This window comes from Salmo salar, chromosome 08, assembly GCF_965601325.2.
Source record: "Salmo salar chromosome 08, fSalSal1, whole genome shotgun sequence".
In the NCBI taxonomy this organism is placed as follows: domain Eukaryota; kingdom Metazoa; phylum Chordata; class Actinopteri; order Salmoniformes; family Salmonidae; genus Salmo; species Salmo salar.
The window spans coordinates 39,378,861-39,405,751 of NC_138298.1; the positions used below are offsets into that span (position 1 = coordinate 39,378,861).

Genomic DNA, 26,891 nt, shown 5'->3' on the forward strand with positions numbered 1-26,891 from the left:
ATTTTAACAGTTTTAGAAACTTTAGAGTGTTTTCTATCCATATCTACCAATGCATATCCTAGCTTCTGGGCCTGAGTAGCAGGCAGTTTACTTTGCGCATGCTTTTCATCCGGAAGTCAAAATATCGCCCCCTATCCCTAGTAGCTACTACTGTGTCTTGTTGTTGTTGATGAAGTAGTAGGCGACTGTTTCTCCTTTATATCTGGGGTCGTATGTGATGAAACTATTCCTACAATGTCTGGAACGCTACAAAACACCAGAAATAGTTGGTGTCTTTCGGGTGGCTGTGTGAGCACGAATGTGATTTCAGCATTTCTACCGTGTTGCATGATGGGAAAAATAGTCAGACAGCGATATAATATAATAAAACAAAGTGCATCGCTTTTCCACCGCTTTGTCCGCAACTGTATTAGTAAACGTTATTAGACCCTGGTCGATATGATGTGGTATTGTCAGTAGTACAAGTGGTAACCGTTAGACAAACACCTTTGTCCTGGAATGAGTGCCCCTCTACCAACGTGTACAACTCATACTTACCTGGCAAGGGAGACACTGTGATCAAGAAGGCGGTTCACCCAGGGCGAGGCTCAGCCATTGCACTCTGGCTGTGCTGACCCCTGCGAATTTCCCAAATGTGGAAATCTCGATTGCATAATTTCTGGTAGTGGGGGACTGCGTTCGCTCTCTCCCCTGATCTTGATGTTAAAAATAATGTATAAGCTGGTATTCTGAGTTATAACTCTTTGAGTTCTGTTGACAAAGAGATTTATCATCATTTACATTTTCTTCCTTATCAGATGAATGGTTATAGAATGTAGGATATATTTAAAAGCCAACTAAGGCCTCAGAGATACATTTTGTCTTCTGATAACCACAATGTGTGTGATCTGTTATTGTAGCACTGGTGATTATTTATGCCTGTCATGTCCTGATTATGTCAAGGAAAAGGCTTACTTGTGAATGGATCATTTTGCGCCCTCAGATCTAATCTGGATTGAGGTGTTTTATTCGCTAGATAATTAAGTCATTTATAGGACCGTTTGTAATTTAAGACCACAATAAACAGGCTGCCTCACATACGGTCGTGATTGGGAGTCCCATATCATCTGAAATGGAATCGGTCTATATCACCAAGGCTCATCAACTTTGTATATTGTATCCATTACCATTCCACAGATATTTCCCTGGTCAGCTATTACCATGACAACAGACATTTCCCTGGTCAACCGTTACCATGACAACAGACATTTCCCTGGTCAACCATTACCATGACAACATACATTTCCCTGGTCAACCATTACCATGACAACAGACATTTCCCTGGTCAACCATTACCATTCCACAGACATTTCCCTGGTCAACCATTACCATGCCACAGACATTTCCCTGGTCAACTATTACCATGACAACAGACATTTTCCCTGGTTAACTGTTACGATGACAACAGACATTTCCCTGCTCAATCATTTCCATTCCACAGACATTTCCCTGGTCATCCATTACCATGACAACAGACATTTCCCTGGTCAACCATTACAATGCCACAGACATTTCCCTGGTCAGCCATTACCATGACAACAGACATTTCCCTGGTCAACCATTACCATTCCACATACATTTCCCTGGTCAACCATTACCATGACAACAGACATTTCCCTGGTCAACCATTACCATGACAACAGACATTTCCCTGGTCAACCATTACCATTCCACAGACATTTCCCTGGTCAACCATTACAATGCCACAGACATTTCCCTGGTCAACTATTCCACAGACATTTTCCTGGTCCACTTATTTCCTGATGAAGTCAGTCAAAACAGAGAAATTCTTGCCAGTATTTTCCTCTATCTGTTCATAAATTACTTTTTCCAGCATCTTAGACCGCTCACTCAAAATTGATACAGGTCTGTTTTGCTGCCCTTCTTCTGGATAGGGGTCACTCTAGCATTGGCCATATACCACAAACCCCCAGAAGGGCATTATTGATATTAGAAACTGGTTACCAACTAAATTAGAACAGTAAAAATATTTGTTTTTGTCAATCTGCATTCAGGGCTCAAACCACCCAGTTTATAATTTATAATAGATCACCTGTCTGAAAAGTATGAGTTGCAGTAGCCTATTCAATTGGCCCAGCGTTGTCCAGGTTTGGCCGGTGTAGGCCTTCATTGTAAATAAGAATTTGTTTCTTTGGGATAGGTGGGACAGTAGCGTCCCACCTGGCCAACATCCGGTGAAATTGCAGAGCGCGAAAATCAAATTAAATTACTATAAATATTAAACTTTCATGAAATCACAAGTGCAACACATCAAAATAAAGCTTAACTTGTTGTTAATCCAGCCGCCGTGTCAGATTTCAAAAAGGCTTTACGGTGAAAGCAAACCATGCGATTATCTGAGGACAGCGCCCAGCACACAAATGCATAACAAATCATTTTCAATCAGGGAGTTGCGACACGAAAGTCAGAAATAGCGATATAATATATGCCTTACCTTTGAAGATCTTCTGTTGGCACTCCAAAAGGTCCCAGTTACATTACAAATGGTCCTTTTGTTCGATAAAGTCCTTCTTTATATCCATAAAAACTCAGTTTAGCTGGCGCGCTTCATCAATAATCCACTCGGTTTCCTTCCTTCAAAATGCATACAAAATTAATCCCAAACGTTACCAATAAACTTATCCAAACAAGTCAATCAACGTTTATAATCAATCCTTAGGTATCCTAATACGCAAATAAACAATACAATTTAAGACTGAGAATCATTATTGTCTTTACCGGTGAAAAATACCAAAGAACACTCTTAGTCACGCACTTTGAAACACTACAGCCAAAATGGGAGCCACCTAGTAAAACTGCAATTTTTGGCTAATTTAAAAAAAAAACAGCCTGCAACTCTTTCTAACGACTGTTGACATCTAGTGGAAGCCCTAGGAACTGCAATCGGGCACGATTTCGCCCTTTTATAAAAGTGCCAGCCATTGAAATCAGTGGTAGGAGGATTTATTTTGGGGGGGAGGGGGATGGTTTGTCCTCGGGGTTTTGCCTGCCATTTCAGTTCTGTTTTACTCACAGACGTTATTTTAACAGTTTTAGAAACTTTAGAGTGTTTTCCATCCATATCTACCAATGCATATCCTAGCTTCTGGGCCTAAGGAGCAGGCAATTTACTTTGCGCATGCTTTTCATCCGGAAGTCAAAATATCGCCCCCTATCCCTAGTAGCTACTACTGTGTCTTGTTGTTGTTGATGAAGTAGTAGGCGACTGTTTCTCCTTTATATCTGGGGTCGTATGTGATGAAACTATTCCTACAATGTCTGGAACGGTACAAAACACCAGAAATAGTTGGTGTCTTTCGGTTGGCTGTGTGAGCACGAATGTGATTTCAGCATTTCTACCGTGTTGCATGATGGGAAAAATAGTCACACAGCGATATAATAAAACAAAGTGCATCACTTTTCCACCGCTTTGTCCGCAACTGTATTAGTAAACGTTATTAGACCCTGGTCGATATGATGTGGTATTGTCAGTAGTACAAGTGGTAACCGTTAGACAAACACCTTTGTCCTGGAATGAGTGCCCCTCTACCAACGTGTACAACTCATACTTACCTGGCAAGGGAGACACCGTGATCAAGAAGGCGCTTCACCCAGGGCGAGGCTCAGCCATTGCACTCCGGCTGTGCTGACCCCTGCGAATTTCCCAAATGTGGAAGTCTTGATTGCATAATTTCTGGTAGTGGGGGACTGCGTTCGCGCTCTCCCCTGATCTTGATGTTAAAAATAATGTATAAGCTGGTATTCTGAGTTATAACTCTTTCAGTTCTGTTGACAAAGAGATTTATCATCATTTACATTTTCTTCCTTATCAGATGAATGGTTATAGAATGTAGGATATATTTAAAAGCCAACTAAGGCCTCAGAGATACATTTTGTCTTCTGATAACCACAATGTGTGTGATCTGTTATTGTAGCACTGGTGATTATTTATGCCTGTCATGTCCTGATTATGTCAAGGAAAAGGCCTACTTGTGAATGGATCATTTTGCGCCCTCAGATCTAATCTGGATTGAGGTGTTTTATTCGCTAGATAATTAAGTCATTTATAGGACCGTTTGTAATTTAAGACCACAATAAACAGGCTGCCTCACATACGGTCGTGATTGGGAGTCCCATATCATCTGAAATGGAATCGGTCTATATCACCAAGGCTCATCAACTTTGTATATTGTATCCATTACCATTCCACAGATATTTCCCTGGTCAGCTATTACCATGACAACAGACATTTCCCTGGTCAACCGTTACCACGACAACAGCCATTTCCCTGGTCAACCATTACCATGACAACAGACATTTCCCTGGTCAACCATTACCATGACAACAGACATTTCCCTGGTCAACCATTACCATTCCACAGACATTTCCCTGGTCAACCATTACAATGCCACAGACATTTCCCTGGTCAACTATTCCACAGACATTTTCCTGGTCCACTTATTTCCTGATGAAGTCAGTCAAAACAGAGAAATTCTTGCCAGTATATTCCTCTATCTGTTCATAAATTACTTTTTCCAGCATCTTAGACCGCTCACTCAAAATTGATACAGGTCTGTTTTGCTGCCCTTCTTGTGGATAGGGGTCACTCTATCATTGGCCATATACCACAAACCCCCAGAAGGGCATTATTGATATTAGAAACTGGTTACCAACTAAATTAGAACAGTAAAAATATTTGTTTTTGTCAATCTGCATTCAGGGCTCAAACCACCCAGTTTATAATTTATAATAGATCACCTGTCTGAAAAGTACTACACACTATGAGTTGCAGTAGCCTATTCAATTGGCCCAGCGTTGTCCAGGTTTGGCCGGTGTAGGCCTTCATTGTAAATAAGAATTTGTTTCTTTGGGATAGGTGGGACAGTAGCGTCCCACCTGGCCAACATCCGGTGAAATTGCAGAGCGCGAAATTCAAATTAAATTACTATAAATATTAAACTTTCATGAAATCACAAGTGCAACACATCAAAATAAAGCTTAACTTGTTGTTAATCCAGCCGCCGTGTCAGATTTCAAAAAGGCTTTACGGTGAAAGCAAACCATGCGATTATCTGAGGACAGCGCCCAGCACACAAATGCATAACAAATCATTTTCAACCAGGGAGTTGCGACACGAAAGTCAGAAATAGCGATATAATATATGCCTTACCTTTGAAGATCTTCTGTTGGCACTCCAAAAGGTCCCAGTTACATTACAAATGGTCCTTTTGTTCAATAAAGTCCTTCTTTATATCCATAAAAACTCAGTTTAGCTGGCGCGCTTCATCAATAATCCACTCGGTTTCCTTCCTTCAAAATGCATACAAAATGAATCCCAAACGTTACCAATAAACTTATCCAAACAAGTCAATCAACGTTTATAATCAATCCTTAGGTATCCTAATACGCAAATAAACAATACAATTTAAGACTGAGAATCATTATTGTCTTTACCGGTGAAAAATACCAAAGAACACTCTCAGTCACGCACTTTGAAACACTACAGCCAAAATGGGAGCCACCTAGTAAAACTGCAATTTCTGGCTCATTTAAAAAAAAAAACAGCCTGCAACTCTTTCTAACGACTGTTGACATCTAGTGGAAGCCCTAGGAACTGCAATCGGGCACGATTTCGCCCTTTTATAAAAGTGCCAGCCATTGAAATCAGTGGTAGGAGGATTTCTTTTGGGGGGGAGGGGGATGGTTTGTCCTCGGGGTTTCGCCTGCCATTTCAGTTCTGTTTTACTCACAGACGTTATTTTAACAGTTTTAGAAACTTTAGAGTGTTTTCTATCCATATCTACCAATGCATATCCTAGCTTCTGGGCCTGAGTAGCAGGCAGTTTACTTTGCGCATGCTTTTCATCCGGAAGTCAAAATATCGCCCCCTATCCCTAGTAGCTACTACTGTGTCTTGTTGTTGTTGATGAAGTAGTAGGCGACTGTTTCTCCTTTATATCTGGGGTCGTATGTGATGAAACTATTCCTACAATGTCTGGAACGCTACAAAACACCAGAAATAGTTGGTGTCTTTCGGGTGGCTGTGTGAGCACGAATGTGATTTCAGCATTTCTACCGTGTTGCATGATGGGAAAAATAGTCAGACAGCGATATAATATAATAAAACAAAGTGCATCGCTTTTCCACCGCTTTGTCCGCAACTGTATTAGTAAACGTTATTAGACCCTGGTCGATATGATGTGGTATTGTCAGTAGTACAAGTGGTAACCGTTAGACAAACACCTTTGTCCTGGAATGAGTGCCCCTCTACCAACGTGTACAACTCATACTTACCTGGCAAGAGAGACACTGTGATCAAGAAGGCGGTTCACCCAGGGCGAGGCTCAGCCATTGCACTCTGGCTGTGCTGACCCCTGCGAATTTCCCAAATGTGGAAATCTCGATTGCATAATTTCTGGTAGTGGGGGACTGCGTTCGCGCTCTCCCCTGATCTTGATGTTAAAAATAATGTATAAGCTGGTATTCTGAGTTATAACTCTTTGAGTTCTGTTGACAAAGAGATTTATCATCATTTACATTTTCTTCCTTATCAGATGAATGGTTATAGAATGTAGGATATATTTAAAAGCCAACTAAGGCCTCAGAGATACATTTTGTCTTCTGATAACCACAATGTGTGTGATCTGTTATTGTAGCACTGGTGATTATTTATGCCTGTCATGTCCTGATTATGTCAAGGAAAAGGCTTACTTGTGAATGGATCATTTTGCGCCCTCAGATCTAATCTGGATTGAGGTGTTTTATTCGCTAGATAATTAAGTCATTTATAGGACCGTTTGTAATTTAAGACCACAATAAACAGGCTGCCTCACATACGGTCGTGATTGGGAGTCCCATATCATCTGAAATGGAATCGGTCTATATCACCAAGGCTCATCAACTTTGTATATTGTATCCATTACCATTCCACAGATATTTCCCTGGTCAGCTATTACCATGACAACAGACATTTCCCTGGTCAACCGTTACCATGACAACAGACATTTCCCTGGTCAACCATTACCATGACAACATACATTTCCCTGGTCAACCATTACCATGACAACAGACATTTCCCTGGTCAACCATTACCATTCCACAGACATTTCCCTGGTCAACCATTACCATGCCACAGACATTTCCCTGGTCAACTATTACCATGACAACAGACATTTTCCCTGGTTAACTGTTACAATGACAACAGACATTTCCCTGCTCAATCATTTCCATTCCACAGACATTTCCCTGGTCATCCATTACCATGACAACAGACATTTCCCTGGTCAACCATTACAATGCCACAGACATTTCCCTGGTCAGCCATTACCATGACAACAGACATTTCCCTGGTCAACCATTACCATTCCACATACATTTCCCTGGTCAACCATTACCATGACAACAGACATTTCCCTGGTCAACCATTACCATGACAACAGACATTTCCCTGGTCAACCATTACCATTCCACAGACATTTCCCTGGTCAACCATTACAATGCCACAGACATTTCCCTGGTCAACTATTCCACAGACATTTTCCTGGTCCACTTATTTCCTGATGAAGTCAGTCAAAACAGAGAAATTCTTGCCAGTATTTTCCTCTATCTGTTCATAAATTACTTTTTCCAGCATCTTAGACCGCTCACTCAAAATTGATACAGGTCTGTTTTGCTGCCCTTCTTCTGGATAGGGGTCACTCTAGCATTGGCCATATACCACAAACCCCCAGAAGGGCATTATTGATATTAGAAACTGGTTACCAACTAAATTAGAACAGTAAAAATATTTGTTTTTGTCAATCTGCATTCAGGGCTCAAACCACCCAGTTTATAATTTATAATAGATCACCTGTCTGAAAAGTATGAGTTGCAGTAGCCTATTCAATTGGCCCAGCGTTGTCCAGGTTTGGCCGGTGTAGGCCTTCATTGTAAATAAGAATTTGTTTCTTTGGGATAGGTGGGACAGTAGCGTCCCACCTGGCCAACATCCGGTGAAATTGCAGAGCGCGAAAATCAAATTAAATTACTATAAATATTAAACTTTCATGAAATCACAAGTGCAACACATCAAAATAAAGCTTAACTTGTTGTTAATCCAGCCGCCGTGTCAGATTTCAAAAAGGCTTTACGGTGAAAGCAAACCATGCGATTATCTGAGGACAGCGCCCAGCACACAAATGCATAACAAATCATTTTCAATCAGGGAGTTGCGACACGAAAGTCAGAAATAGCGATATAATATATGCCTTACCTTTGAAGATCTTCTGTTGGCACTCCAAAAGGTCCCAGTTACATTACAAATGGTCCTTTTGTTCGATAAAGTCCTTCTTTATATCCATAAAAACTCAGTTTAGCTGGCGCGCTTCATCAATAATCCACTCGGTTTCCTTCCTTCAAAATGCATACAAAATTAATCCCAAACGTTACCAATAAACTTATCCAAACAAGTCAATCAACGTTTATAATCAATCCTTAGGTATCCTAATACGCAAATAAACAATACAATTTAAGACTGAGAATCATTATTGTCTTTACCGGTGAAAAATACCAAAGAACACTCTTAGTCACGCACTTTGAAACACTACAGCCAAAATGGGAGCCACCTAGTAAAACTGCAATTTTTGGCTAATTTAAAAAAAAAACAGCCTGCAACTCTTTCTAACGACTGTTGACATCTAGTGGAAGCCCTAGGAACTGCAATCGGGCACGATTTCGCCCTTTTATAAAAGTGCCAGCCATTGAAATCAGTGGTAGGAGGATTTCTTTTGGGGGGGAGGGGGATGGTTTGTCCTCGGGGTTTTGCCTGCCATTTCAGTTCTGTTTTACTCACAGACGTTATTTTAACAGTTTTAGAAACTTTAGAGTGTTTTCCATCCATATCTACCAATGCATATCCTAGCTTCTGGGCCTAAGTAGCAGGCAATTTACTTTGCGCATGCTTTTCATCCGGAAGTCAAAATATCGCCCCCTATCCCTAGTAGCTACTACTGTGTCTTGTTGTTGTTGATGAAGTAGTAGGCGACTGTTTCTCCTTTATATCTGGGGTCGTATGTGATGAAACTATTCCTACAATGTCTGGAACGCTACAAAACACCAGAAATAGTTGGTGTCTTTCGGTTGGCTGTGTGAGCACGAATGTGATTTCAGCATTTCTACCGTGTTGCATGATGGGAAAAATAGTCACACAGCGATATAATAAAACAAAGTGCATCACTTTTCCACCGCTTTGTCCGCAACTGTATTAGTAAACGTTATTAGACCCTGGTCGATATGATGTGGTATTGTCAGTAGTACAAGTGGTAACCGTTAGACAAACACCTTTGTCCTGGAATGAGTGCCCCTCTACCAACGTGTACAACTCATACTTACCTGGCAAGGGAGACACTGTGATAAAGAAGGCGCTTCACCCAGGGCGAGGCTCAGCCATTGCACTACGGCTGTGCTGACCCCTGCGAATTTCCCAAATGTGGAAGTCTTGATTGCATAATTTCTGGTAGTGGGGGACTGCGTTCGCGCTCTCCCCTGATCTTGATGTTAAAAATAATGTATAAGCTGGTATTCCGAGTTATAACTCTTTGAGTTCTGTTGACAAAGAGATTTATCATCATTTACATTTTCTTCCTTATCAGATGAATGGTTATAGAATGTAGGATATATTTAAAAGCCAACTAAGGCCTCAGAGATACATTTTGTCTTCTGATAACCACAATGTGTGTGATCTGTTATTGTAGCACTGGTGATTATTTATGCCTGTCATGTCCTGATTATGTCAAGGAAAAGGCCGACTTGTGAATGGATCATTTTGCGCCCTCAGATCTAATCTGGATTGAGGTGTTTTATTCGCTAGATAATTAAGTCATTTATAGGACCGTTTGTAATTTAAGACCACAATAAACAGGCTGCCTCACATACGGTCGTGATTGGGAGTCCCATATCATCTGAAATGGAATCGGTCTATATCACCAAGGCTCATCAACTTTGTATATTGTATCCATTACCATTCCACAGATATTTCCCTGGTCAGCTATTACCATGACATCAGACATTTCCCTGGTCAACCGTTACCACGACAACAGCCATTTCCCTGGTCAACCATTACCATGACAACAGACATTTCCCTGGTCAACCATTACCATGACAACAGACATTTCCCTGGTCAACCATTACCATGACAACAGACAATTTCCCTGGTCAACCATTACCATGATAACAGACATTTCCCTGGTCAACCATTACCATGCCACAGACATTTCCCTGGTCAACTATTACCATGACAACAGACATTTCCCTGGTTAACTGTTACCATGACAACAGACATTTCCCTGCTCAATCATTCCCATTCCACAGACATTTCCCTGGTCATCCATTACCATGACAACAGACATTTCCCTGGTCAACCATTACAATGCCACAGACATTTCCCTGGTCAGCCGTTACCACTCCACAGACATTTCCCTGGTCAACCATTACCATTCCACAGACATTTCCCTGGTCAACCATTACAATGCCACAGACATTTCCCTGGTCAACTATTCCACAGACATTTTCCTGGTCCACTTATTTCCTGATGAAGTCAGTCAAAACAGAGAAATTCTTGCCAGTATATTCCTCTATCTGTTCATAAATTACTTTTTCCAGCATCTTAGACCGCTCACTCAAAATTGATACAGGTCTGTTTTGCTGCCCTTCTTGTGGATAGGGGTCACGCTAGCATTGGCCATATACCACAAACCCCCAGAAGGGCATTATTGATATTAGAAACTGGTTACCAACTAAATTAGAACAGTAAAAATATTTGTTTTTGTCAATCTGCATTCAGGGCTCAAACCACCCAGTTTATAATTTATAATAGATCACCTGTCTGAAAAGTACTACACACTATGAGTTGCAGTAGCCTATTCAATTGGCCCAGCGTTGTCCAGGTTTGGCCGGTGTAGGCCTTCATTGTAAATAAGAATTTGTTTCTTTGGGATAGGTGGGACAGTAGCGTCCCACCTGGCCAACATCCGGTGAAATTGCAGAGCGTGAAATTCAAATTAAATTACTATAAATATTAAACATTCATGAAATCACAAGTGCAACACATCAAAATAAAGCTTAACTTGTTGTTAATCCAGCCGCCGTGTCAGATTTCAAAAAGGCTTTACGGTGAAAGCAAACCATGCGATTATCTGAGGACAGCGCCCAGCACACAAATGCATAACAAATCATTTTCAACCAGGGAGTTGCGACACGAAAGTCAGAAATAGCGATATAATATATGCCTTACCTTTGAAGATCTTCTGTTGGCACTCCAAAAGGTCCCAGTTACATTACAAATGGTCCTTTTGTTCAATAAAGTCCTTCTTTATATCCATAAAAACTCAGTTTAGCTGGCGCGCTTCATCAATAATCCACTCGGTTTCCTTCCTTCAAAATGCATACAAAATGAATCCCAAACGTTACCAATAAACTTATCCAAACAAGTCAATCAACGTTTATAATCAATCCTTAGGTATCCTAATACGCAAATAAACAATACAATTTAAGACTGAGAATCATTATTGTCTTTACCGGTGAAAAATACCAAAGAACACTCTCAGTCACGCACTTTGAAACACTACAGCCAAAATGGGAGCCACCTAGTAAAACTGCAATTTCTGGCTCATTTAAAAAAAAAAACAGCCTGCAACTCTTTCTAACGACTGTTGACATCTAGTGGAAGCCCTAGGAACTGCAATCGGGCACGATTTCGCCCTTTTATAAAAGTGCCAGCCATTGAAATCAGTGGTAGGAGGATTTCTTTTGGGGGGGAGGGGGATGGTTTGTCCTCGGGGTTTCGCCTGCCATTTCAGTTCTGTTTTACTCACAGACGTTATTTTAACAGTTTTAGAAACTTTAGAGTGTTTTCTATCCATATCTACCAATGCATATCCTAGCTTCTGGGCCTGAGTAGCAGGCAGTTTACTTTGCGCATGCTTTTCATCCGGAAGTCAAAATATCGCCCCCTATCCCTAGTAGCTACTACTGTGTCTTGTTGTTGTTGATGAAGTAGTAGGCGACTGTTTCTCCTTTATATCTGGGGTCGTATGTGATGAAACTATTCCTACAATGTCTGGAACGCTACAAAACACCAGAAATAGTTGGTGTCTTTCGGGTGGCTGTGTGAGCACGAATGTGATTTCAGCATTTCTACCGTGTTGCATGATGGGAAAAATAGTCAGACAGCGATATAATATAATAAAACAAAGTGCATCGCTTTTCCACCGCTTTGTCCGCAACTGTATTAGTAAACGTTATTAGACCCTGGTCGATATGATGTGGTATTGTCAGTAGTACAAGTGGTAACCGTTAGACAAACACCTTTGTCCTGGAATGAGTGCCCCTCTACCAACGTGTACAACTCATACTTACCTGGCAAGAGAGACACTGTGATCAAGAAGGCGGTTCACCCAGGGCGAGGCTCAGCCATTGCACTCTGGCTGTGCTGACCCCTGCGAATTTCCCAAATGTGGAAATCTCGATTGCATAATTTCTGGTAGTGGGGGACTGCGTTCGCGCTCTCCCCTGATCTTGATGTTAAAAATAATGTATAAGCTGGTATTCTGAGTTATAACTCTTTGAGTTCTGTTGACAAAGAGATTTATCATCATTTACATTTTCTTCCTTATCAGATGAATGGTTATAGAATGTAGGATATATTTAAAAGCCAACTAAGGCCTCAGAGATACATTTTGTCTTCTGATAACCACAATGTGTGTGATCTGTTATTGTAGCACTGGTGATTATTTATGCCTGTCATGTCCTGATTATGTCAAGGAAAAGGCTTACTTGTGAATGGATCATTTTGCGCCCTCAGATCTAATCTGGATTGAGGTGTTTTATTCGCTAGATAATTAAGTCATTTATAGGACCGTTTGTAATTTAAGACCACAATAAACAGGCTGCCTCACATACGGTCGTGATTGGGAGTCCCATATCATCTGAAATGGAATCGGTCTATATCACCAAGGCTCATCAACTTTGTATATTGTATCCATTACCATTCCACAGATATTTCCCTGGTCAGCTATTACCATGACAACAGACATTTCCCTGGTCAACCGTTACCATGACAACAGACATTTCCCTGGTCAACCATTACCATGACAACATACATTTCCCTGGTCAACCATTACCATGACAACAGACATTTCCCTGGTCAACCATTACCATTCCACAGACATTTCCCTGGTCAACCATTACCATGCCACAGACATTTCCCTGGTCAACTATTACCATGACAACAGACATTTTCCCTGGTTAACTGTTACAATGACAACAGACATTTCCCTGCTCAATCATTTCCATTCCACAGACATTTCCCTGGTCATCCATTACCATGACAACAGACATTTCCCTGGTCAACCATTACAATGCCACAGACATTTCCCTGGTCAGCCATTACCATGACAACAGACATTTCCCTGGTCAACCATTACCATTCCACATACATTTCCCTGGTCAACCATTACCATGACAACAGACATTTCCCTGGTCAACCATTACCATGACAACAGACATTTCCCTGGTCAACCATTACCATTCCACAGACATTTCCCTGGTCAACCATTACAATGCCACAGACATTTCCCTGGTCAACTATTCCACAGACATTTTCCTGGTCCACTTATTTCCTGATGAAGTCAGTCAAAACAGAGAAATTCTTGCCAGTATTTTCCTCTATCTGTTCATAAATTACTTTTTCCAGCATCTTAGACCGCTCACTCAAAATTGATACAGGTCTGTTTTGCTGCCCTTCTTCTGGATAGGGGTCACTCTAGCATTGGCCATATACCACAAACCCCCAGAAGGGCATTATTGATATTAGAAACTGGTTACCAACTAAATTAGAACAGTAAAAATATTTGTTTTTGTCAATCTGCATTCAGGGCTCAAACCACCCAGTTTATAATTTATAATAGATCACCTGTCTGAAAAGTATGAGTTGCAGTAGCCTATTCAATTGGCCCAGCGTTGTCCAGGTTTGGCCGGTGTAGGCCTTCATTGTAAATAAGAATTTGTTTCTTTGGGATAGGTGGGACAGTAGCGTCCCACCTGGCCAACATCCGGTGAAATTGCAGAGCGCGAAAATCAAATTAAATTACTATAAATATTAAACTTTCATGAAATCACAAGTGCAACACATCAAAATAAAGCTTAACTTGTTGTTAATCCAGCCGCCGTGTCAGATTTCAAAAAGGCTTTACGGTGAAAGCAAACCATGCGATTATCTGAGGACAGCGCCCAGCACACAAATGCATAACAAATCATTTTCAATCAGGGAGTTGCGACACGAAAGTCAGAAATAGCGATATAATATATGCCTTACCTTTGAAGATCTTCTGTTGGCACTCCAAAAGGTCCCAGTTACATTACAAATGGTCCTTTTGTTCGATAAAGTCCTTCTTTATATCCATAAAAACTCAGTTTAGCTGGCGCGCTTCATCAATAATCCACTCGGTTTCCTTCCTTCAAAATGCATACAAAATTAATCCCAAACGTTACCAATAAACTTATCCAAACAAGTCAATCAACGTTTATAATCAATCCTTAGGTATCCTAATACGCAAATAAACAATACAATTTAAGACTGAGAATCATTATTGTCTTTACCGGTGAAAAATACCAAAGAACACTCTTAGTCACGCACTTTGAAACACTACAGCCAAAATGGGAGCCACCTAGTAAAACTGCAATTTTTGGCTAATTTAAAAAAAAAACAGCCTGCAACTCTTTCTAACGACTGTTGACATCTAGTGGAAGCCCTAGGAACTGCAATCGGGCACGATTTCGCCCTTTTATAAAAGTGCCAGCCATTGAAATCAGTGGTAGGAGGATTTCTTTTGGGGGGGAGGGGGATGGTTTGTCCTCGGGGTTTTGCCTGCCATTTCAGTTCTGTTTTACTCACAGACGTTATTTTAACAGTTTTAGAAACTTTAGAGTGTTTTCCATCCATATCTACCAATGCATATCCTAGCTTCTGGGCCTAAGTAGCAGGCAATTTACTTTGCGCATGCTTTTCATCCGGAAGTCAAAATATCGCCCCCTATCCCTAGTAGCTACTACTGTGTCTTGTTGTTGTTGATGAAGTAGTAGGCGACTGTTTCTCCTTTATATCTGGGGTCGTATGTGATGAAACTATTCCTACAATGTCTGGAACGCTACAAAACACCAGAAATAGTTGGTGTCTTTCGGTTGGCTGTGTGAGCACGAATGTGATTTCAGCATTTCTACCGTGTTGCATGATGGGAAAAATAGTCACACAGCGATATAATAAAACAAAGTGCATCACTTTTCCACCGCTTTGTCCGCAACTGTATTAGTAAACGTTATTAGACCCTGGTCGATATGATGTGGTATTGTCAGTAGTACAAGTGGTAACCGTTAGACAAACACCTTTGTCCTGGAATGAGTGCCCCTCTACCAACGTGTACAACTCATACTTACCTGGCAAGGGAGACACTGTGATAAAGAAGGCGCTTCACCCAGGGCGAGGCTCAGCCATTGCACTACGGCTGTGCTGACCCCTGCGAATTTCCCAAATGTGGAAGTCTTGATTGCATAATTTCTGGTAGTGGGGGACTGCGTTCGCGCTCTCCCCTGATCTTGATGTTAAAAATAATGTATAAGCTGGTATTCCGAGTTATAACTCTTTGAGTTCTGTTGACAAAGAGATTTATCATCATTTACATTTTCTTCCTTATCAGATGAATGGTTATAGAATGTAGGATATATTTAAAAGCCAACTAAGGCCTCAGAGATACATTTTGTCTTCTGATAACCACAATGTGTGTGATCTGTTATTGTAGCACTGGTGATTATTTATGCCTGTCATGTCCTGATTATGTCAAGGAAAAGGCCGACTTGTGAATGGATCATTTTGCGCCCTCAGATCTAATCTGGATTGAGGTGTTTTATTCGCTAGATAATTAAGTCATTTATAGGACCGTTTGTAATTTAAGACCACAATAAACAGGCTGCCTCACATACGGTCGTGATTGGGAGTCCCATATCATCTGAAATGGAATCGGTCTATATCACCAAGGCTCATCAACTTTGTATATTGTATCCATTACCATTCCACAGATATTTCCCTGGTCAGCTATTACCATGACATCAGACATTTCCCTGGTCAACCGTTACCACGACAACAGCCATTTCCCTGGTCAACCATTACCATGACAACAGACATTTCCCTGGTCAACCATTACCATGACAACAGACATTTCCCTGGTCAACCATTACCATGACAACAGACAATTTCCCTGGTCAACCATTACCATGATAACAGACATTTCCCTGGTCAACCATTACCATGCCACAGACATTTCCCTGGTCAACTATTACCATGACAACAGACATTTCCCTGGTTAACTGTTACCATGACAACAGACATTTCCCTGCTCAATCATTCCCATTCCACAGACATTTCCCTGGTCATCCATTACCATGACAACAGACATTTCCCTGGTCAACCATTACAATGCCACAGACATTTCCCTGGTCAGCCGTTACCACTCCACAGACATTTCCCTGGTCAACCATTACCATTCCACAGACATTTCCCTGGTCAACCATTACAATGCCACAGACATTTCCCTGGTCAACTATTCCACAGACATTTTCCTGGTCCACTTATTTCCTGATGAAGTCAGTCAAAACAGAGAAATTCTTGCCAGTATATTCCTCTATCTGTTCATAAATTACTTTTTCCAGCATCTTAGACCGCTCACTCAAAATTGATACAGGTCTGTTTTGCTGCCCTTCTTGTGGATAGGGGTCACGCTAGCATTGGCCATATACCACAAACCCCCAGAAGGGCATTATTGATATTAGAAACTGGTTACCAACTAAATTAGAACAGTAAAAATATTTGTTTTTGTCAATCTGCATTCAGGGCTCAAACCACCCAGTTTATAATTTATAATAGATCACCTGTCTGAAAAGTACTACACACTATGAGTTGCAGTAGCCTATTCAATTGGCCCAGCGTTGTCCAGGTTTGGCCGGTGTAGGCCTTCATTGTAAATAAGAATTTGTTTCTTTGGGATAGGTGGGACAGTAGCGTCCCACCTGGCCAACATCCGGTGAAATTGCAGAGCGTGAAATTCAAATTAAATTACTATAAATATTAAACATTCATGAAATCACAAGTGCAACACATCAAAATAAAGCTTAACTTGTTGTTAATCCAGCCGCCGTGTCAGATTTCAAAAAGGCTTTACGGTGAAAGCAAACCATGCGATTATCTGAGGACAGCGCCCAGCACACAAATGCATAACAAATCATTTTCAACCAGGGAGTTGCGACACGAAAGTCAGAAATAGCGATATAATATATGCCTTACCTTTGAAGATCTTCTGTTGGCACTCCAAAAGGTCCCAGTTACATTACAAATGGTCCTTTTGTTCGATAAAGTCCTTCTTTATATCCATAAAAACTCAGTTTAGCTGGCGCGCTTCATCAATAATCCACTCGGTTTCCTTCCTTCAAAATGCATACAAAATTAATACCAAACGTTACCAATAAACTTATCCAAACAAGTCAATCAACGTTTATAATCAATCCTTAGGTATCCTAATACGCAAATAAACAATACAATTTAAGACTGAGAATCATTATCGTCTTTACCGCTGAAAAATACCAAAGAACACTCTCAGTCACGCACTTGGAAACACTACAGCCAAAATGGGAGCCACCTAGTAAAACTGCAATTTCTGGCTCATTAAAAAAAAAAACAGCCTGCAACTCTTTCTAACGAGTGTTGACATCTAGTGGAAGCCCTAGGAACTGCAATCGGGCACGATTTCGCCCTTTTATAAAAGTGCCAGCCATTGAAATCAGTGGTAGGAGGATTCCTTTTTAAGGGGAGGGGGATGGTTTGTCCTCGGGGTTTTGCCTGCCATTTCAGTTCTGTTTTACTCACAGACGTTATTTTAACAGTTTTAGAAACTTTAGAGTGTTTTCTATCCATATCTACCAATGCATATCCTAGCTTCAGGGCCTGAGTAGCAGGCAGTTTACTTTGCGCATGCTTTTCATCCAGAAGTCAAAATATCGCCCCCTATCCCTAGTAGCTACTACTGTGTCTTGTTGTTGTTGATGAAGTAGTAGGCGACTGTTTCTCCTTTATATCTGGGGTCGTATGTGATGAAACTATTCCTACAATGTCTGGAACGCTACAAAACGCTACAAAACACCAGAAATAGTTGGTGTCTTTCGGTTGGCTGTGTGAGCACGAATGTGATTTCAGCATTTCTACCGTGTTGCATGATGGGAAAAATAGTCAGACAGCGATATAATATAATAAAACAAAGTGCATCGCTTTTCCACCGCTTTGTCCGCAACTGTATTAGTAAACGTTATTAGACCCTGGTCGATATGATGTGGTATTGTCAGTAGTACAAGTGGTAACCGTTAGACAAACACCTTTGTCCTGGAATGAGTGCCCCTCTACCAACGTGTACAACTCATACTTACCTGGCAAGAGAGACACCGTGATCAAGAAGGCGGTTCACCCAGGGCGAGGCTCAGCCATTGCACTCCGGCTGTGCTGACCCCTGCGAATTTCCCAAATGTGGAAATCTCGATTGCATAATTTCTGGTAGTGGGGGACTGCGTTCGCGCTCTCCCCTGATCTTGATGTTAAAAATAATATATAAGCTGGTATTTCGAGTTATAACTCTTTCAGTTCTGTTGACAAAGAGATTTATCATCATTTACATTTTCTTCCTTATCAGATGAATGGTTATAGAATGTAGGATATATTTAAAAGCCAACTAAGGCCTCAGAGATACATTTTGTCTTCTGATAACCACAATGTGTGTGATCTGTTATTGTAGCACTGGTGATTATTTATGCCTGTCATGTCCTGATTATGTCAAGGAAAAGGCCGACTTGTGAATGGATCATTTTGCGCCCTCAGATCTAATCTGGATTGAGGTGTTTTATTCGCTAGATAATTAAGTCATTTATAGGACCGTTTGTAATTTAAGACCACAATAAACAGGCTGCCTCACATACGGTCGTGATTGGGAGTCCCATATCATCTGAAATGGAATCGGTCTATATCACCAAGGCTCATCAACTTTGTATATTGTATCCATTACCATTCCACAGATATTTCCCTGGTCAGCTATTACCATGACAACAGACATTTCCCTGGTCAACCGTTACCACGACAACAGCCATTTCCCTGGTCAACCATTACCATGACAACAGACATTTCCCTGGTCAACCATTACCATTCCACAGACATTTCCCTGGTCAACCATTACCATGCCACAGACATTTCCCTGGTCAACTATTACCATGACAACAGACATTTCACTGGTCAACTGTTACCATGACAACAGACATTTCCCTGCTCAATCATTCCCATTCCACAGACATTTCCCTGGTCATCCATTACCATGACAACAGACATTTCCCTCGTCAACCATTACAATGCCACAGACATTTCCCTGGTCAGCCATTACCATGACAACAGACATTTCCCTGGTCAACCATTACCATTCCACATACATTTCCCTGGTCAACCATTACCATGACAACAGACATTTCCCTGGTCAACGATTACCATGACAACAGACATTTCCCTGGTCAACCATTACCATTCCACAGACATTTCCCTGGTCAACCATTACAATGCCACAGACATTTCCCTGGTCAACTATTCCACAGACATTTTCCTGGTCCACTTATTTCCTGATGAAGTCAGTCAAAACAGAGAAATTCTTGCCAGTATATTCCTCTATCTGTTCATAAATTACTTTTTCCAGCATCTTAGACCGCTCACTCAAAATTGATACAGGTCTGTTTTGCTGCCCTTCTTGTGGATAGGGGTCACGCTAGCATTGGCCATATACCACAAACCCCCAGAAGGGCATTATTGATATTAGAAACTGGTTACCAACTAAATTAGAACAGTAAAAATATTTGTTTTTGTCAATCTGCATTCAGGGCTCAAACCACCCAGTTTATAATTTATAATAGATCACCTGTCTGAAAAGTACTACATACTATGAGTTGCAGTAGCCTATTCAATTGGCCCAGCGTTGTCCAGGTTTGGCCGGTGTAGGCCTTCATTGTAAATAAGAATTTGTTTCTTTGGGATAGGTGGGACAGTAGCGTCCCACCTGGCCAACATCCGGTGAAATTGCAGAGCGCGAAATTCAAATTAAATTACTATAAATATTAAACATTCATGAAATCACAAGTGCAACACATCAAAATAAAGCCTAACTTGTTGTTAATCCAGCCGCCGTGTCAGATTTCAAAAAGGCTTTACGGTGAAAGCAAACCATGCGATTATCTGAGGACAGCGCCCAGCACACAAATGCATAACAAATCATTTTCAACCAGGGAGTTGCGACACGAAAGTCAGAAATAGCGATATAATATATGCCTTACCTTTGAAGATCTTCTGTTGGCACTCCAAAAGGTCCCAGTTACATTACAAATGGTCCTTTTGTTCGATAAAGTCCTTCTTTATATCCATAAAAACTCAGTTTAGCTGGCGCGCTTCATCAATAATCCACTCGGTTTCCTTCCTTCAAAATGCATACAAAATGAATCCCAAACGTTACCAATAAACTTATCCAAACAAGTCAATCAACGTTTATAATCAATCCTTAGGTATCCTAATGCGCAAATAAACAATACAATTTAAGACTGAGAATCATTATCGTCTTTACCGCTGAAAAATACCAAAGAACACTCTCAGTCACGCACTTGGAAACACTACAGCCAAAATGGGAGCCACCTAGTAAAACTGCAATTTCTGGCTCATTAAAAAAAAAACAGCCTGCAACTCTTTCTAACGAGTGTTGACATCTAGTGGAAGCCCTAGGAACTGCAATCGGGCACGATTTCGCCCTTTTATAAAAGTGCCAGCCATTGAAATCAGTGGTAGGAGGATTCCTTTTTAAGGGGAGGGGGATGGTTTGTCCTCGGGGTTTCGCCTGCCATTTCAGTTCTGTTTTACTCACAGACGTTATTTTAACAGTTTTAGAAACTTTAGAGTGTTTTCTATCCATATCTACCAATGCATATCCTAGCTTCAGGGCCTGAGTAGCAGGCAGTTTACTTTGCGCATGCTTTTCATCCAGAAGTCAAAATATCGCCCCCTATCCCTAGTAGCTACTACTGTGTCTTGTTGTTGTTGATGAAGTAGTAGGCGACTGTTTCTCCTTTATATCTGGGGTCGTATGTGATGAAACTATTCCTACAATGTCTGGAACGCTACAAAACGCTACAAAACACCAGAAATAGTTGGTGTCTTTCGGTTGGCTGTGTGAGCACGAATGTGATTTCAGCATTTCTACCGTGTTGCATGATGGGAAAAATAGTCAGACAGCGATATAATATAATAAAACAAAGTGCATCGCTTTTCCACCGCTTTGTCCGCAACTGTATTAGTAAACGTTATTAGACCCTGGTCGATATGATGTGGTATTGTCAGTAGTACAAGTGGTAACCGTTAGACAAACACCTTTGTCCTGGAATGAGTGCCCCTCTACCAACGTGTACAACTCATACTTACCTGGCAAGAGAGACACCGTGATCAAGAAGGCGGTTCACCCAGGGCGAGGCTCAAACATTGCACTCCGGCTGTGCTGACCCCTGCGAATTTCCCAAATGTGGAAATCTTGATTGCATAATTTCTGGTAGTGGGGGACTGCGTTCGCGCTCTCCCCTGAACTTGATGTTAAAAATAATGTATAAGCTGGTATTCTGAGTTATAACTCTTTGAGTTCTGTTGACAAAGAGATTTATCATCATTTACATTTTCTTCCTTATCAGATGAATGGTTATAGAATGTAGGATATATTTAAAAGCCAACTAAGGCCTCAGAGATACATTTTGTCTTCTGATAACCACAATGTGTGTGATCTGTTATTGTAGCACTGGTGATTATTTATGCCTGTCATGTCCTGATTATGTCAAGGAAAAGGCCTACTTGTGAATGGATCATTTTGCGCCCTCAGATCTAATCTGGATTGAGGTGTTTTATTCGCTAGATAATTAAGTCATTTATAGGACCGTTTGTAATTTAAGACCACAATAAACAGGCTGCCTCACATACGGTCGTGATTGGGAGTCCCATATCATCTGAAATGGAATCGGTCTATATCACCAAGGCTCATCAACTTTGTATATTGTATCCATTACCATTCCACAGATATTTCCCTGGTCAGCTATTACCATGACAACAGACATTTCCCTGGTCAACCGTTACCACGACAACAGCCATTTCCCTGGTCAACCATTACCATGACAACAGACATTTCCCTGGTCAACCATTACCATGACAACAGACATTTCCCTGGTCAACCATTACCATGACAACAGACAATTTCCCTGGTCAACCATTACCATTCCACAGACATTTCCCTGGTCAACCATTACCATGCCACAGACATTTCCCTGGTCAACTATTACCATGACAACAGACATTTCCCTGGTTAACTGTTACCATGACAACAGACATTTCCCTGCTCAATCATTCCCATTCCACAGACATTTCCCTGGTCATCCATTACCATGACAACAGACATTTCCCTGGTCAACCATTACAATGCCACCGACATTTCCCTGGTCAGCCGTTACCACTCCACAGACATTTCCCTGTTCAACCATTACATGACAACAGACATTTCCCTGGTCAACTATTCCACAGACATTTCCCTGGTTAACTGTTACCACTCCACAGACATTTCCCTGTTCAACCATTACCATGACAACAGACATTTCCCTGGTCAACCATTACCATGACAACAGACATTTCCCTGGTCAACCATTACCATTCCACAGACATTTCCCTGGTCAACCATTACAATGCCACAGACATTTCCCTGGTCAACTATTCCACAGACATTTTCCTGGTCCACTTATTTCCTGATGAAGTCAGTCAAAACAGAGAAATTCTTGCCAGTATATTCCTCTATCTGTTCATAAATTACTTTTTCCAGCATCTTAGACCGCTCACTCAAAATTGATACAGGTCTGTTTTGCTGCCCTTCTTCTGGATAGGGGTCACTCTAGCATTGGCCATATACCACAAACCCCCAGAAGGGCATTATTGATATTAGAAACTGGTTACCAACTAAATTAGAACAGTAAAAATATTTGTTTTTGTCAATCTGCATTCAAGGCTCAAACCACCCAGTTTATAATTTATAATAGATCACCTGTCTGAAAAGTACTACATACTATGAGTTGCAGTAGCCTATTCAATTGGCCCAGCGTTGTCCAGGTTTGGCCGGTGTAGGCCTTCATTGTAAATAAGAATTTGTTTCTTTGGGATAGGTGGGACAGTAGCGTCCCACCTGGCCAACATCCGGTGAAATTTGCAGAGCGCGAAATTCAAATTAAATTACTATAAATATTAAACTTTCATGAAATCACAAGTGCAACACATCAAAATAAAGCTTAACTTGTTGTTAATCCAGCCGCCGTGTCAGATTTCAAAAAGGCTTTACGGTGAAAGCAAACCATGCGATTATCTGAGGACAGCGCCCAGCACACAAATGCATAACAAATCATTTTCAACCAGGGAGTTGCGACACGAAAGTCAGAAATAGCGATATAATATATGCCTTACCTTTGAAGATCTTCTGTTGGCACTCCAAAAAGTCCCAGTTACATTACAAATGGTCCTTTTGTTCGATAAAGTCCTTCTTTATATCCATAAAAACTCAGTTTAGCTGGCGCGCTTCATCAATAATCCACTCGGTTTCCTTCCTTCAAAATGCATACAAAATTAATCCCAAACTTTACCAATAAACTTATCCAAACAAGTCAATCAACGTTTATAATCAATCCTTAGGTATCCTAATACGCAAATAAACAATACAATTTAAGACTGAGAATCATTATTGTCTTTACCGGTGAAAAATACCAAAGAACACTCTCAGTCACGCACTTGGAAACACTAAAGCCAAAATGGGAGCCACCTAGTAAAACTGCAATTTCTGGCTCATTAAAAAAAAAAAACAGCCTGCAACTCTTTCTAACGAGTGTTGACATCTAGTGGAAGCCCTAGGAACTGCAATCGGGCACGATTTCGCCCTTTTATAAAAGTGCCAGCCATTGAAATCAGTGGTAGGAGGATTCCTTTTTAAGGGGAGGGGGATGGTTTGTCCTCGGGGTTTCGCCTGCCATTTCAGTTCTGTTTTACTCACAGACGTTATTTTAACAGTTTTAGAAACTTTAGAGTGTTTTCTATCCATATCTACCACTGCATATCCTAGCTTCTGGGCCTGAGTAGCAGGCAGTTTACTTTGCGCATGCTTTTCATCCGGAAGTCAAAATATCGCCCCCTATCCCTAGTAGCTACTACTGTGTCTTGTTGTTGTTGATGAAGTAGTAGGCGACTGTTTCTCCTTTATATCTGGGGTCGTATGTGATGAAACTATTCCTACAATGTCTGGAACGCTACAAAACGCTACAAAACACCAGAAATAGTTGGTGTCTTTCGGTTGGCTGTGTGAGCACGAATGTGATTTCAGCATTTCTACCGTGTTGCATGATGGGAAAAATAGTCAGACAGCGATATAATATAATAAAACAAAGTGCATCGCTTTTCTACCGCTTTGTCCGCAACTGTATTAGTAAACGTTATTAGACCCTGGTCGATATGATGTGGTATTGTCAGTAGTACAAGTGGTAACCGTTAGACAAACACCTTTGTCCTGGAATGAGTGCCCCTCTACCAACGTGTACAACTCATACTTACCTGGCAAGAGAGACACCGTGATCAAGAAGGCGGTTCACCCAGGACGAGGCTCAGCCATTGCACTCCGGCTGTGCTGACCCCTGCGAATTTCCCAAATGTGGAAATCTTGATTGCATAATTTCTGGTAGTGGGGGACTGCGTTCGCGCTCTCCCCTGATCTTGATGTTAAAAATAATGTATAAGCTGTTATTCTGAGTTATAACTCTTTGAGTTCTGTTGACAAAGAGATTTATCATCATTTACATTTTCTTCCTTATCAGATGAATGGTTATAGAATGTAGGATATATTTAAAAGCCAACTAAGGCCTCAGAGATACATTTTGTCTTCTGATAACCACAATGTGTGTGATCTGTTATTGTAGCACTGGTGATTATTTATGCCTGTCATGTCCTGATTATGTCAAGGAAAAGGCCTACTTGTGAATGGATCATTTTGCGCCCTCAGATCTAATCTGGATTGAGGTGTTTTATTTGCTAGATAATTAAGTCATTTATAGGACCGTTTGTAATTTAAGACCACAATAAACAGGCTGCCTCACATACGGTCGTGATTGGGAGTCCCATATCATCTGAAATGGAATCGGTCTATATCACCAAGGCTCATCAACTTTGTATATTGTATCCATTACCATTCCACAGATATTTCCCTGGTCAGCTATTACCATGACAACAGACATTTCCCTGGTCAACCGTTACCACGACAACAGCCATTTCCCTGGTCAACCATTACCATGACAACAGACATTTCCCTGGTCAACCATTACCATGACAACAGACATTTCCCTGGTCAACCATTACCATGACAACAGACAATTTCCCTGGTCAACCATTACCATGATAACAGACATTTCCCTGGTCAACCATTACCATGCCACAGACATTTCCCTGGTCAACTATTACCATGACAACAGACATTTCCCTGGTTAACTGTTACCATGACAACAGACATTTCCCTGCTCAATCATTCCCATTCCACAGACATTTCCCTGGTCATCCATTACCATGACAACAGACATTTCCCTGGTCAACCATTACAATGCCACAGACATTTCCCTGGTCAGCCGTTACCACTCCACAGACATTTCCCTGGTCAACCATTACATGACAACAGACATTTCCCTGGTCAACCATTACCATTCCACAGACATTTCCCTGGTCAACCATTACAATGCCACAGACATTTCCCTGGTCAACTATTCCACAGACATTTTCCTGGTCCACTTATTTCCTGATGAAGTCAGTCAAAACAGAGAAATTCTTGCCAGTATATTCATCTATCTGTTCATAAATTACTTTTTCCAGCATCTTAGACCGCTCACTCAAAATTGATACTGGTCTGTTTTGCTGCCCTTCTTGTGGATAGGGGTCACTCTAGCATTGGCCATATACCACAAACCCCCAGAAGGGCATTATTGATATTAGAAACTGGTTACCAACTAAATTAGAACAGTAAAAATATTTGTTTTTGTCAATCTGCATTCAGGGCTCAAACCACCCAGTTTATAATTTATAATAGATCACCTGTCTGAAAAGTACTACATACTATGAGTTGCAGTAGCCTATTCAATTGGCCCAGCGTTGTCCAGGTTTGGCCGGTGTAGGCCTTCATTGTAAATAAGAATTTGTTTCTTTGGGATAGGTGGGACAGTAGCGTCCCACCTGGCCAACATCCGGTGAAATTGCAGAGCGCGAAATTCAAATTAAATTACTATAAATATTAAACTTTCATGAAATCACAAGTGCAACACATCAAAATAAAGCTTAACTTGTTGTTAATCCAGCCGCCGTGTCAGATTTCAAAAAGGCTTTACGGTGAAAGCAAACCATGCGATTATCTGAGGACAGCGCCCAGCACACAAATGCATAACAAATCATTTTCAACCAGGGAGTTGCGACACGAAAGTCAGAAATAGCGATATAATATATGCCTTACCTTTGAAGATCTTCTGTTGGCACTCCAAAAGGTCCCAGTTACATTACAAATGGTCCTTTTGTTCGATAAAGTCCTTCTTTATATCCATAAAAACTCAGTTTAGCTGGCGCGCTTCATCAATAATCCACTCGGTTTCCTTCCTTCAAAATGCATACAAAA

The 26,891-nt window shown here is 41.0% G+C and overlaps 9 non-coding genes across 9 annotated transcripts; all 9 read left to right on the forward strand.

The window, feature by feature from the left end:
* The first annotated feature begins 529 nt into the window (after positions 1–529).
* On the forward strand, positions 530–693 carry LOC123742607 (U1 spliceosomal RNA). Its single transcript, XR_006769760.2, has one exon. It is a non-coding gene; the product is annotated as a U1 spliceosomal RNA (small nuclear RNA).
* A 2,911-nt stretch (positions 694–3,604) lies between these two features.
* On the forward strand, positions 3,605–3,768 carry LOC145853701 (U1 spliceosomal RNA). The gene has a single exon (XR_014374600.1). It is a non-coding gene; the product is annotated as a U1 spliceosomal RNA (small nuclear RNA).
* Positions 3,769–6,325: 2,557 nt separating this feature from the next.
* Positions 6,326–6,489, forward strand: LOC145853698 (U1 spliceosomal RNA). The gene has a single exon (XR_014374597.1). It is a non-coding gene; the product is annotated as a U1 spliceosomal RNA (small nuclear RNA).
* Positions 6,490–9,400: 2,911 nt separating this feature from the next.
* On the forward strand, positions 9,401–9,564 carry LOC145853711 (U1 spliceosomal RNA). The gene has a single exon (XR_014374610.1). It is a non-coding gene; the product is annotated as a U1 spliceosomal RNA (small nuclear RNA).
* A 2,860-nt stretch (positions 9,565–12,424) lies between these two features.
* LOC145853699 (U1 spliceosomal RNA) lies at positions 12,425–12,588 on the forward strand. The gene has a single exon (XR_014374598.1). It is a non-coding gene; the product is annotated as a U1 spliceosomal RNA (small nuclear RNA).
* A 2,911-nt stretch (positions 12,589–15,499) lies between these two features.
* Positions 15,500–15,663, forward strand: LOC145853712 (U1 spliceosomal RNA). The gene has a single exon (XR_014374611.1). It is a non-coding gene; the product is annotated as a U1 spliceosomal RNA (small nuclear RNA).
* A 2,869-nt stretch (positions 15,664–18,532) lies between these two features.
* LOC145853694 (U1 spliceosomal RNA) lies at positions 18,533–18,696 on the forward strand. Its single transcript, XR_014374593.1, has one exon. It is a non-coding gene; the product is annotated as a U1 spliceosomal RNA (small nuclear RNA).
* Positions 18,697–21,596: 2,900 nt separating this feature from the next.
* LOC145853710 (U1 spliceosomal RNA) lies at positions 21,597–21,760 on the forward strand. The gene has a single exon (XR_014374609.1). It is a non-coding gene; the product is annotated as a U1 spliceosomal RNA (small nuclear RNA).
* A 3,031-nt stretch (positions 21,761–24,791) lies between these two features.
* On the forward strand, positions 24,792–24,955 carry LOC123744308 (U1 spliceosomal RNA). Its single transcript, XR_006770888.2, has one exon. It is a non-coding gene; the product is annotated as a U1 spliceosomal RNA (small nuclear RNA).
* The last annotated feature ends 1,936 nt before the right edge of the window (positions 24,956–26,891 follow it).